General features: G+C 42.1%; 1 long non-coding RNA gene across 1 annotated transcript; it reads left to right on the top strand.

Annotated features, from left to right (window-relative positions):
- The first annotated feature begins 733 nt into the window (after positions 1–733).
- Positions 734–9,598, top strand: LOC103553320 (uncharacterized). The gene is made up of 4 exons (XR_545443.2): positions 734–848; positions 3,199–4,462; positions 6,135–6,263; positions 9,224–9,598. It is a non-coding gene; the product is annotated as an uncharacterized lncRNA (long non-coding RNA).
- Positions 9,599–11,158: the final 1,560 nt, after the last annotated feature.

The following is an 11,158-nucleotide window of genomic DNA, read 5'->3' as shown; positions in this document are numbered from 1 at the left end:
TCTTGTTTCGGCAATTTGCTTTCTGGGCGATGGGCAAAAACAAATGGGGTTCAGTAACAAAAGGGGTCTTTCTACACCCAGAGCTACCCCTGCTCATTCTTCCGGGGCTTCCCAGCTCCCCAGACAATGCTGCTGATCGTGGGCCCTGGTGGGTGTGGAGTGAGGCTGGACCCTTGATGGAGGGGGTGAACATCAAGAAGTCTGTAAAACGTAGTCCCTGTTACCTTTGTGATTCTTTGTATGCTATTTTTGGCCCTTTCACACACACACTTGAATAATGGTATGTGGAGGTGTAGAAAGAGCCGGGCACTAGGACCAGGACATGAGGACCAGGCATATCCAGTTGTAGAGCTGGAGTCAAATTTGTCTCTGTTATCAGCTTAACCTGTCACGTTACCTCTGATCCAGTTGGAGGGAGAATGTGGGACTACTGGGCAGACTCCGTCTGTGGCCCATCCAGCAGCCATCGGCTTTAGGACTAGAATTCTGATTTGTTGCGGCAGCAGCAAACCATTGTCACACCTCATTCCTTTTAATCAAGAATTGCTCAAGGGATGGTCATGGGCCAAGGGGACACAAAGAGAAATTTGCCTGGAGGCCTCTGGGAAACCTCTTCATGTGATGAAAGAATCCAGGAGAGGTATGTCTTCTTTTCTTCCCATTTCAAAAGGGTTCAAGATGGGCCCGCCCCACGGCCAAGCGGTTAAGTTCACGTACTCCGATTCTGTGGGCCAGGATTTCGCTGGTTCAGATCCTGGGTGTGGACATGGCACCGCTCATCAGGCCACACTGAGGTGGCATCCCACATGCCACAACTAGAAGGACCCACAACTAAAAACAATATACAAGTATGTACTGGGGGGCTTTGGAAAGAAAAAGGAAAAATAAGATCTTTAGGAAAAAAAAGGGTTCAAGCTTTTTCTGGGTGAGACAGACATTCTGTGAGAAGATGCCAGCAGGTTTGCTTGGCATTATTGCTTTATTTGATTATTTTTTCAAGGCAAATATAGGATGAAGAAGAGAATTATAGGCATATACACATTCACATTTCAGATAACACTCTTCCATTGCCTAAGTAGAGATCAACTCTTTTTTTAAAATTATTGCCTAATAGCTGTGTGAGGTTGAGGAAGTGAGCTCACCTCTCTGGGCCTCAGTTTTCTCATTTTTAAAATGAAGATAATAGTACCCACTCTTTAAGGCCGTGCTGAGGATTAAATGAGTTGTCATATGTAAAGTGCTTAGAACAGGGCCTGGCATATGGAAAGCACTAGAAAATTGCTCTTATTACTTTTGATAACTGAATTTGCCTTGTGATTCTGATTCTCCAGCTTTATTCAAAAAGCTGTCCAATTCTGTGGGAAAATGAATATCTGTAAAGATTAAATGTGTTTAATTATACAATACTTAAGGGATGGTAGGCTTAAATGGCTTCGGAAAATAGCTTTTTTTCAAAAATATTTTGTCATCTTCATGCTTAAGGATGTTCTTCATTCGAAAATAATAAATACACACTAAGTGGAAAGAACCAAAATGTAAATTTTCATTTAGTGATCAAAATTCTGAAAAAAACAAAAAATATCCTGAGATTCATATATAATAAATCCACATGGCAAATTTGATTTTCTAAAGCTGTAAACGCCTCATTTTCACTACTCATGTTCCACAATCATGCTTTTGAGTATGATCGATTTTACTGGTTTCTAAAAAAACAACAATTCAGGGGCCGGCCCGGTGGCGCAGCGGTTAAGTGCGCATGTTCTGCTTCAGTGGGGTTCTCCGGTTGGGATCCCGGGTGTGGACATGGCACCGCTTGGCAAGCCATGCTGTGGTGGGCATCCCACATACAAAGTAGAGGAAGATGGGCACGGATGTTAGCTCAGGGCCAGTCTTCCTCAGCAAAAAGAGGAGGATTGGCAGCAGATGTTAGCTCAGGGCTAATCTTCCTCAAAATAAATAAATAAATAAATAAAATTAGAAAAATATATACGAGATGGTAAGTAAATCTCACCTGCAGTCATAACCCAGCTACGGCGAGCTCTGGTCTCAGGCGCTGCTGAGAGGTGCTTATGGCGTCATCTAGCGGCCAGTGTTGGAATAAAGTATCAAAGGCGGGAAGAGAAAGGAAAGAGGTGATTTCCAGCTCCAGCATCCAAGCACAGTTTCAGCAGTTTTCAAAGTGTGATTGGCTAAAAACAGTTTTACGGCACTAAAAAACTTACAAACATCTCGAGGGACACCTGATTGGGAAGATTCCTTTTAAGAGATGTTTAAGAAACACTGGCTTGGGCATTTATGAAAAACCCTCAGCCAGCATCATACTCAATGGTCAAAGACTGGAAGCTTTCCTCCTAAGATCAGGAGCAAGAAAGGGATGCCTGCCTTCGCCTCTTCTGTTTAATACTGTACTGGGAGTGCTATCCAGAGCAATTAAGCTAGAAAAATAAATAAAAAGATATCCAAGTTGTAAAGGCAGAAGTAAAACTATATTTATTTTCAGGTAACATGATCCTTATAGAGAAAATGCTAGAGAGTCCACACAAAAAGCTATCAGAGCTAATAAATAAATTCGGCAATGTTGGAGGATATGAGATCGACATGTAAAAACCAGTTGTATTTCTTTACGCCAGCAACGAACATCTAAAAAGGAAATTAAGAAAACAATTCCTTTCACAAGAGCATCAAAAAGAATAAAATACTTAAAAATGTGGGGCCAGCCCGGCGGTGTAGCAGTTAAGTTTGTGCAGTCTGCCTCGGAGACCCGGGGTTCATGGATTCAGATTGTGGGCTTGGACCTACACACAGCTCATGAAGCCATGCTGTGGCAGTGTCCCACATACAAAACAGAGGAAGATTGCATAGATGTTAGCTCAGGAACAATCTTCCTCAAGCAAAAAGAGGAAGATTGGCAACAGATGTTAGCTTAGGGCCGATCGTCCTCGCCAAAAGAAAAGCAAAAACAAAAAACTCGACCGAAGAGAGGAAAGAGTTGTACACTGAAACCTCCCAAACATGGCTGAAAGAAGTTCAAGACAATATAAATAAATGGGATGATAGCCTGTATTCATGGATTGGAAGACTTGAATATTATTAAGATGGCAATGCTCCCCAAAGCAAGCTAGAGATTCAATGTAATATGTATCAAAATACAAAACAAATTAACAAAAAACTCCCCTTTTTATTTTTCTATTTTTGCAGAAATGGAAGAGATGATCCTAACATTCATATGGAATTTCAAGGGGCCCCAAATACTAAAACAATCTTGGAAAATAACAAAGTTGGCAGACTCACATTTCCCGATTTCAAACCTTGCTACACAGCTACAGGAATCAAGACAATGTGGTACTGGCATAAAGACAGAGCTATAAACCAATGGAATAGATTGGGAATGCAGAAACAAGCCCAGACATCTATGGCCAATTGATTTTTTTTTAAAGATTTTATTTTTTCCTTTTTCTCCCCAAAGCCCCCCAGTACATAGTTGTATATTCTTCGTTGTGTGTCCTTCTAGTTGTAGCATGTGGGATGCTGCCTCAGCGTGGTTTGATGAGCAGTGCCATGTCGGCGCCCAGGATTCGAACCAACGAAACACTGGGCTGCCTGCAGCGGGGCACACAGACTTAACCACTCGGCCACGGGGCCAGACCCTATGGCCAATTGATTTTTGGCAAGGAATCCGACCCCATTCAATGGAGAAAGAAGAGTTTCTTCAACAAGCAATGCTGGGACAACTGGATACCCACATGCAAAAGAATGAAGTTGCACCCCTACATCATACCATAGACAAAAATTAACTCAAAGACCTAAATGTAAGAGCTAAAACTATAAAACTCTTAGAAGAAAACATGGGGATAAGTTGTCATGACCTTCGATTTGGTGGTGGTTTCTTAGAAAGGACAGCAAAATCACAGGCAATGGAAGAAAAAATAGGTAAACTGGGCTTCATCAAAATTAAAAATTTTGTGCATCAAAAGACACTATCGGGAGACTGAAAAGACAACCCATGAAATGGGGAAAATATTTGCAAATCATCTATCTGATGAGGGTCTCGTATCCAGAATACATAAAGACTCCTACAACTTGATAACAGAAGGACAACTCAGTTTAAAGATGGGCAATGACCTTGAATAGCTATTTCTCCAAAGAAGATGCATAGTCCTGATTCATTAACCCCTCGTTAAGAATCCCTATTCCTGCGCTCTCTGCTCCTTCCTCAGACCGAGAAGCGGAAACTTGGAGACCGTAGCCAATCGGATGGCTGAAATCTCATGACGTCACTGGTTGCCACGCTAGGGTCCAAAGTCTCCCCGGCGCTCACCTTCCGCTCCTGGAGGCGTCCGCTGGCTCCCACCACCCGCCCCCAGCGAGCTTGCAGGAGGCGCTGAGCAGAGGCGCGGACACCGAGGCGGCGAGGGTGCTTGGTGAACTGATGGTTGTCCCCTGGGTCGATGAGGATCTGCAGGTGCAAGTGGCCGGGGTCTCAGGGGCTGCGGGGCTGGCAGTGACCCAGGCGGACGCCCCATGCCCTGGGCCTTCGTTATATAAGGGGCGGTGGACAGTCCGATCGGACAGGGAAGGCTAATGGGATCCCTCCTCCCACACACACCCAAATCCTAGTGGCCAGGAAGTATTTCTTCCAAGAAACTAAATTTGGTATCGGTAAGAGCGTGCATAGCGTTTTAGACTTAATCCATATGCCTCCCTGGGCCTTCCACAGGCAGTAAGGTTCCTAGTTAAGAACGCAGACTGTGAGGCTAGACTGTGTGGGTTAAAATCGTAGCTCCTCTGTTTTCTGGCTGTATGGATTATGGGTAAAGTGACTCCCTCCCTGGGCCTCAGTTTCCCCATCTATAAAATGGGGGTCATAATAGCAACTCACTCATAGGCTTGTTGGGAGGATTAAAGAGGACAGCTGTGCCTGGTACACTGACCTGGACCGGGCGGAGCCTGGGAGGCTCTGGAGCATCAGCGGGAGCGCAACTCCCGGCACTGAAAGTGGGCGGGGCCTAGCGAGATGCGCTGAGCAGGAGAAACCCGGCCCCGCCCCTGGGAACCTCTCACTTCTGGAGCGAAGCAAATACCCGCCCCGAGGGGAGGGGCTTTCAAAGGGAATTAATTCATGCCATGAACAATGCTTAAGCTCCTGCTGTGTGCCAGTCCCTGGGCTAGGAATGGAGATCCAACAGGAAACAAGTCAAGAGGACGCCTCTGCCCTCCTGGGGCTCACGTTCCAATGGAGTGGAGTAGGGGGGACAGAGTAAATAGGACACACTGGTAAAATCAATATTGCAAATTATATACTTTCTATTGTATAATATATTTACATAAATATATTTATGTATTTTTACATTTCTTTTTTTTAACACTTTTTTTAAAAAACGTTTTTTTATTTTTTCCTTTTTCTCCCCAAAGCCCCTGGGGTACATAGTTGTGTCTTTTAGTTGTGGCTTCTTCTAGTTGTGGCATGTGGGATGCTGCCTCAGCATGACTCGATGAGCGATGCCATGTCCACGCCTAGGATTCAAACTGGTGAAACCCTGGGCCGCCAAAGCGAAATAAGCCAGTCAGAGAAAGATGAACTCTATATGACTCCACTCATAGGTGGAAGTTAACATATTGACAAGGAGATCTGATCGGTGGTTACCAGGGAACAGGGGGCGTGGGGGAAGGGCAGAAAGGGGGAAGTGGTGTACCCACAACATGACTAACAATAATGTAGAACTCAAATCTCACAAGGTTGTAATCTATCATAACATTAATAAAAAAAAAAATAAAGGTTTGCAAACCAGGGAAGTACACCTCAACCCGCAAGTTGATAGGTGACCCCCCCCCTCGGCCTTGGGGTGGCTGGGTTTTAAATCTAAAAAGGACAAAGTGTGCAAGATTAAGGCTGAGCCCAGTTCTGCTTGGTCTTCCTTTCCAGCTACAATGTATCTTGTGCCCGGGGCTTTCTAAATGTCCTAACCAGGGAAGAGCTACCACATTGTTCTCTGGCCACCTGGCAACAGTCAAGGTTAAAATGTAATTTTAAATTTCTGCTCATAGCTCAGCCTTGAAGTGATCATGATAAGCATCACGTTGACTGTGGCCTTATTCTTCTCTCTTTCTTTATTGTTTTCCCCTGTTGCTCATAGGTTCACCAGGGTGACTCCTTGGATCAATTTGAGGCGTATGCAGTTTGCTTGATGCCCAAGTGCTCCCTACACTGTTTGGGTCCCATCCAGTCCCACGTAGGAGGCATCAGAGGGTGGCATGGGCTGAAGGTAGGTTGTGGCTGGAACCAGCATCATGTGGGTTGCCGGTGGGGGGGTGGTGTCCAGACACCACTGTGCAGTGTTTATTCAGGTGAGGGGGGAGCTGCCAGCAAGCTGCTCTCTTATCAGTGATCCTCTTGTTGTTCTGCAAAACAAGCTCAGAAATTTTGGTTACTTTGTTTCCCATGTCAACCTTGTGGGTATGAGGCACACTTTCACCCTAATCCAGGGAAATTTTAACTCCTTCATTCTCGATTTTAGTCCTCACTGTATTATGATCATTCCTCAATCTTGGGAAATGGGGGCAAAGACCTCTTCCTGCTGGGAAAGCTGCTTCCTGCTGGGAAAGGGCAAAGATCAGGGTCAGAAAAATGAAACTGTTGTATCTGTATTTTAAAATATTTCTGGGTACCAGGTGGGAGGTGTGAGGAATGCTTTGCATGACTAATATTTTAGTTGCATGATTCTTATCAACGGCTTTGGAACAACACCTAAGACCACATTTGATAATTAAATAGATGACCACATTTATTAACAAAATAGCCCAAATTTTTGGTATCCTCTCTATAACGGACCCCAATCCTTGGGGAATCCAGAAGAGGCTTGTAAACCAATCAAGGTTAGGGCCTGGAAACTCAAGTGAAATCTGATGAAACAGAAAGAAAAACAAGGTTAATGGCTGGAGAAAATTATAAATTAATTCCAGAATCCAGTCAATGGCTGCTAGTCAAGATTTCTAGATGTCAGGGTCAAAGCATCTCTGGCAGTTTTAAATGTCTCTCATGATGTCATCAGATGTTCAGGTAAACCTTTTGAGTGGCTTATACAGCAACAGCATGAAGATTGTCTAAACATGGGCAATTGTGGTGCTCTCTCTTAAGGTTATACCAAGCTGTCCAGTTTCGGTTTGCAGAGCCTCAGGACAAAAGGGTGGTTTCAGTTCTCAGTGATTTTAAATGAAAAGGATGGAAAAAATTGAAAATGTTAGTTTGTAGATCTGTACCGGATATTTGAAGAAACTAGACGAATTCAAGATCCAGTCCAGTTCACAGATAAAAAATACAAACCTCAAAGATAATTAGCAGAATTAGAATACATTATTCACCAATGTGTATTATAGTTTTTACTGAAACATAATTTTTCTCTCTGTAATCACCCTCATTTTTACCAAAGATAGCCAAAGTAAGACTCATTGGCTTGCAAAATAAGTCTAGTTTTAATAAACTTGGCCCAATTATTTACATAAGTACAGCAAGAATATGATCGATCATATGGGCTCTTTTAAATTGACTTTGCTGAAACTTTATAAAGAATCTCAGGGCCGGCCCCACAGCTGAGTGGTTAAGTTCATGAGCTCTGCTTTGGTGGCCCAGTGTTTCACTGATTTGGATCCTGGGCGTGGACCTAGCACTACTCATCAAGCCATGCTGAGGTGGTGTCCCACATAACACAACTAGAAGGACCTACAGCTAGAATATACAACTACATAATGGGGGACTTTGGGGAGAAGAAAAAAAAAGAATCTCAGATTGAATTTTAAAGAACTCTCCAGGCCAAGAAAGACAAGCCAAGGACTTGTCATTAGAATCCACCAGCAACACCTACAGATTTGGGTGAATTATTTTCTTTTCAAGGTCCCCAAAATATCCTGAGGTTCTCGCACCTGCCAGGGAAGTGTCTTTCTTTACTCACCTGCTAAGTTTGAAGGGAACCCTGTAAGCAAGGTACCAGGCCAACATTTCCAAGTGGCTTTATTTGTTTTATAAAGTCAGTCCTTGTTCTGCAAAGCTATTTGGTCATATCCAAGTTTATGCATGTTTTTCTCAAATATGACATTCCATATTTGATTGGGGTCCGTTATAGAGAGGATACCAAAAATTTGGGCTATATGACACAGTTTCCAAATGTGTCCTGCTATAAGAAGAACAGATTCTTATTGAACTTATGCAAACAGCCATATTGCCATGAAAATAAGCATACTCACTTATCAAAAGTTTGCAAATTCTCGAGGGGTCAGGTAGGGAGAAAAAGATAAATGCTTCAATTCTGCTTATAACTTGCTATAAGTCCTAGTTAGCTTAAGAGAAAACATTTCTTTAAATCTGGAAAAACAAAACATTAGAGCATCTTCCTGAGTTCATGTAATCTCATGATTACATAATTAAAAATTAATTTAATTTGTTTTCTACTTGAATCCAGTTTTTCCATTAGTTGTCTTAACTTTGCCTGATGATCGAGAATGATAGGAACCAAAAAGTTTACAAGTCCAAGAAATTTAAAAGATTTTCAGGGCTGGCCACATGGCAGAGTGGTTAAGTTCACGTGCTCTACTTCGGCAGCCCAGGGTTTCACTGGTTCGGATCATGGGTGTGGACATGGCACCACTCATCAAGCTGTGATGAGGCGGTGTCCCACATGCCACAACTAGAAGGACCTACAACTAAAAATACACAGTGATGGACTGGGGGGCTTTGGGGAGAAAAAGGAAAAATAAAATCTTTTAAAAAAAGAAAAGGTTTTCATTAAGGTTTGTATGATTTGCCCAGTGAAGTGGATACCTTGATCACTGGAGACTGTGGAAGGCAAACCCAAAGTGGGAAATACATTTTTCTAATAACTTCTTTGCCATTGTGAGATTGTCAGCTTTATGGCAAAGGAGGGCTTTACCCTATCAAGAAGACACACATACAATAACTGGAACATAATGATAATTATGATAATGCATATTAAGTAGCATTTGAATGAAATCCAGCTGCAGGTGTTCAAAGCACACAGAGGGAGGAGTTCTGAGGCCTCTGGGGACAGAAATAGTTTTTCTTAGCACACTATAGTGGGTGAAGGAATGTAAAAATGAAAAAACGAGGTTTGCAAGGGAGCTGGGAAGAATCAAGTGGCTGTCTTGGGTTTCCCATAGCACTGACTGTTTAATTTATACCCATTGTTCATTCATCTTAATTTCTCTTATCCAGGAGCAGACTGTTGCTGTGTTACAAGGACATCAGGATGGCAAAAGTCTGGCAATGAGGGGTCATTTTTTTTTTTTTTTGCAAGAGAAGCAGAATGGTTTTCATCCACATGTGTCATAAACTTTGTACATTTTGTTGTCTCTGCCTTTGTGTGAAAGTCAGCCAAGGAGCTTTCCTGATCTTCAGTGTGAGCCTCAATTTTGGTGCAGACAACATTGTATACAAGGACGTATTAGATTTCCAGGAATTTCACATAATTTCTGGAAATCACAACATATATTTATAAAGACATAACATAATGTAATTTAATATACCAAGCATCTAATTCATTTAATATCTCCCTCTTTGTAGAGAGAATAAATTCTTTGAGAAGTCTCAGAGCTCATTGAAAACTCCCAAAGTTCCTTTTTAAGTCAAAAGAAAGATTTTACCCAGGATTTGAAGCCTGGGGGAAGTTTGTTAAAAATATCAAAAGGTTTTACCCCCCAAAATCCATTGGAAAACTGATGGAAATAATTAACAACTACAGTAAAGTTGCAGGGTACAGAGTCAACTTACAAGAATCAGTTGCTTTTCTATACTCCAATAACAAACTTACAGAAAGAGAACTCAGGAACATAATTTCATTTGCAATCGCAGCTAAAAACATAAAGTACCTAGGAACCAATTTAACCATGGAGGTGAAGGACTTATGTAATGAAAACTATAAGACAGTACTGAGAGAAATTGATAATGACTTAAAGAGATTCCTTGCTCATGGATTGGAAGAATAAGCATAGTTAAAATGTCCATGCTGCCCAAAGCAATCTACAGATTCAATGCAATCCCTATCAGAATCCCAATGACATTCTTCACAGAAATAGAACAAAGAATCCTAAAATTCATATGGGACAATCAAAGACCCCGAACTGCTAAGGCAATCCTGAGAAAAAAGAACAAAGCTGGAGGCATCACAATCCCTGACTTCAAAATGTACTGCAAAGCCATAGTGATCAAAACAGCATGGTACTGGTACAAAAACGGGCACACAGATCAATGGAACAGAACTGAAAGCCCAGAAATAAAACCACACATCTATGGACAGTTAATCTTCAACAAAGCTGCCAAGAACATACAATGGAGAAGGGATAGTCTCTTCCATAAATGGTGTTGGAAAAACTGGACAGTCACATGTAAAAGAATGAAGGTGGAGGCCAGCCTGGTGGTGCAGCAGTTAAGTTTGCACATTCCGCTTTGGGGGCCTGGAGTTGGCTGGTTCAGATCCCAGGTGTGGACATGGCACCACTTGGCAAGCCATGCTGTGGTAGGCGTCTCACATATAAAGTAGGAAAAGATGGGCACGGATGTTAGCTCAGGGCCAGTCTTCCTCAGCAAAAAGAGGAGGATTGGCAGCAGTTAGCTCAGGGCTAATCTTCCCCCCCCCAAAAAAAAAAGAAAAGAAAAGAAAAAAAAGAATGAAGGTAGACCACTATTTCACACCTGATACACAAAAATTAACTCAAAATGGATCAAAGACTTGAAGATACATCCTGAAACTATAAAACTCCTGGAAGATAATATTGGTAGTACACTCTTTGACATCTAACTAAAAAGGATCTTTTCAAATACCGTGTCCTCTCAGACAAGGAAAACAAAAGAAAAAATAAACAAGTGAGAATTCATCAGACTAAAGAGCTTCTGCAACACAAAAGAAACTAGGATCAAAACAAAGAGACAACCTACCAACTGGGAGAAAATATTTGCAAATCATATATCTGATAAGGGGTGAATCTCCATAATATATAAGGAACTCACACAACTGAACAATAAGAAAGCAAACAACCTGATCGAAAAGTGGGCAGAGGAGATGAATAGACATTTTCCCAAAGAAGATATACAGATGGCCAATAAACACATGAAAAGATGTTCAACATCACTAATTGTCAGGGAAATGCAAGT

The sequence above is a fragment of the Equus przewalskii genome, chromosome 9 (genome assembly GCF_037783145.1).
Source record: "Equus przewalskii isolate Varuska chromosome 9, EquPr2, whole genome shotgun sequence".
Classification (NCBI taxonomy): Eukaryota; Metazoa; Chordata; class Mammalia; order Perissodactyla; family Equidae; genus Equus; species Equus przewalskii.
The sequence above is the reverse complement of the archived record's forward strand: the minus strand, read 5'-3'. Positions and strand labels throughout refer to the sequence as shown.